Here is a 2,786-nt window from a genome sequence, read left to right on the forward strand (position 1 = left end):
TTTGTGGACCTTGTGATGAAAATAACTATTTCGTGTCGCGGGACCTGAAAAACGCCAATTTCGTGGCGCGCAGCCGTGACACGAAAATTAATATACACACCTCGTCATGGAAAACAGATCATCCTCCCTCACGTGCTTGCCATCCTCGCCTTCGGCTCGGAATGCAATCTTGCACGTGGGGGATGGTGATCTGTTTTCCAAGGCTCGAACATTTAATGTACTATTTTTTTCTTTCGGCATATGTGGCGGTCACCAACTGAATTTACTTTTTACATATCTAGACTCACCATATTTTGCCTTTTTGAGTTCGCAGAAATGCAAAACAATGACGCATCTAAGAACACATTGAAGTGTTTACATTCCGGACTCGTGAGTGGAAGGAGTGGAGGAAGCACTAGAGCGATAATAAATCGTAATATATTGTAGTCCAAGAAACACGAGGCAAAGATATCAATGTGTTGTTAAACACCGGGATTTTCTTTTACAGAGTTTGTATCTCATTCGTAGGGAACTATGTAGAGGGGTTTAATCTTCCCAATGTTTGTGTGGGGGTGGAAAATACCTAAAAACTACCCTTGAAAACGGTTTTTCCGAAATAATTTTTTAACTACGCAAAATACGGAAAAAACCTGGTATACACAATCATAGAGCTTCAAATTCTCTACACACAGTGTAGGTCACTTCACACCTATTTTCGACCGTTTATCTCCCACAGCCGCTTGAATATTTGATAGAAATTTTTTTTATATCGGAAAATTGAAATTCATATTTTTTATCTGAATATTCATAATTTGAAAAATACTTTTTTTTTCTCCCTAGCGTTCTATTTCATTGAGAGTGAATTTACTACACATCACTACTTGTAACTTGAAATCCCATCCATGGATTTTTTTTTTTTATCAAATTTTATCTTGATCTTTCGAACAGATTTCCAATAGATTGGAAGTTAAACGCAAATCTTTAGTTCCAATCCCAAGCCAGGCTCCGTGATTGAGTACCTTTGGTGCGAGAGAGATTTCTCCGTCTCGTTCCCAGTCATTGTAGTAGTTTCCTGACCGTTTACGCGTGCGTGCATGGGCATGTCGAACCACCACGGAATGAATATGAGAAAATTAGTGTATTATGTCATCAGGTGATAAAAGTATTATCTGGCGAATGTGACTGTAATCCTCGCCTTCATCTCAATTAGGGAGGGGAGAGATGAATTTTTGAATGAGAAGAACTTGTCCGAAGTTACTCCGCGATTTGAAAATTCATGCCTCCGCTCCTAATTGACATTAAGGAATGAAACCAGTGTCATTTATTGAAAATATAATTCTCCATCGATACGCGTTGGTTTCATATCTTCATGCCAATTAGGGGGGGAGAAATGAATGTTCCAATTGGGGGAACGCTTTGAGGCCTACTCGACACCGGAGAACTGTTCGGGGTTACTCCGTGTTTTAGAAAATTCAATCCTTTTCTCCTTGTTGAGATTAAGGAATGAAACCGCTGTCTATTATTGAGAATTCATTTCGCGATCAATCGACGTTGGTTTCATTCCTTCGTCCTAATTAGGGGGCGGGGGGGAGAAATGAATTTTCCAATGGGAGGAGCCACTCCGGGCTCACTTGACGCTGGAGACCGTTCGAGATTCCCCCGTGCCTTGAAAATTCATTGTTGCACTCCTCATTGAGATTAAAGAATGAAGCGGCTATCATTCATTGAAAATATAATTCTCGATTGCTTCCTCTCATTTAGGGAGGAGAGAAATGAATTTTTCAATGAGAAGAACTTCTCCGAAGTTACTCCGTGCTTTGATAATTTATTCCCCCGCTCCTAATTGAGATTAAGGAATGAAACCGATGTCATTGATTGAAAATGTAATTCTCGATTGATACGCGTTAGTTTCATGTCTTCATCTCAATTGGGAGGGGAGAAATGAATTTTCAAAGCACGTAGTAACTTCGGACTAGTTCTTCTCATTCAAAAATTAATTTCTCCCCTCCTTAATTGAGATGAAGCAATCGAGAATTATATTTAATGGGGAGAACTTGACCGCAATCACTTCGTGCTTCGAAAATGTATTTCTCCTTTTCTAATTGAGGTTTAGAAATGGAACTGGTGTCAATTCATTGAGAATTCAATTCTCAATCGATTGGCCTTCGTAACGTCTCTCCATCTCAATTAGGGGAGGAAAAATAGATTTTCATATTGAGGGCATAATTCCGGGGTCAGTCGGGAAAGGCGGCGTCCCGGTCGAATTGTCGGTAAATGTGAGACGGGTGCGTGAGGCGTGAGTAACTCGGCAGTAGCAGTGCCGCTGTCACAGGGACAGGTTCGGAGGGGCACTTTTGTCCTCCTTGTACTCAATGTTTATTTATGTTTTTCAGTTGATTTATTCGCCGACTAATTAATATTAAGGGATGAAACAAAGACTGTTCAATGGAGAATTAAATTCCCCATCCATCAAGCCCCGTTTCATCCCTTAATCTCTGCAATAAAAAAATTAATATTGCGACGAAAGTCACGGCGCTATAAGAAACCCAATGTTTTCTCGGCGCAGAGTGACTCCCCATTAATTCGCCCGCTAATTAAAAAATCGTCTCTTTCCTCCTAATTAATATTAAGGAATGAAACCAATGCTGTTCGATGGAGAATTAAATTCCCCATCCTTCAACCCCCGTTTCATTCCTTAATCTCTGTAATGAAAAAATAAAAACTGCGACGAAAGTCGCGGCGCTATGAAAAACCTAATGGTTTCTCGGCGCAGTGACTCCCGACAACTCGCCCGCTAATGAAAAAAT

This window comes from Diachasma alloeum, unplaced genomic scaffold (genome assembly GCF_001412515.2).
Source record: "Diachasma alloeum isolate Michigan unplaced genomic scaffold, Dall2.0 Dall_scaffold_00188, whole genome shotgun sequence".
NCBI lineage: Eukaryota > Metazoa > Arthropoda > Insecta > Hymenoptera > Braconidae > Diachasma > Diachasma alloeum.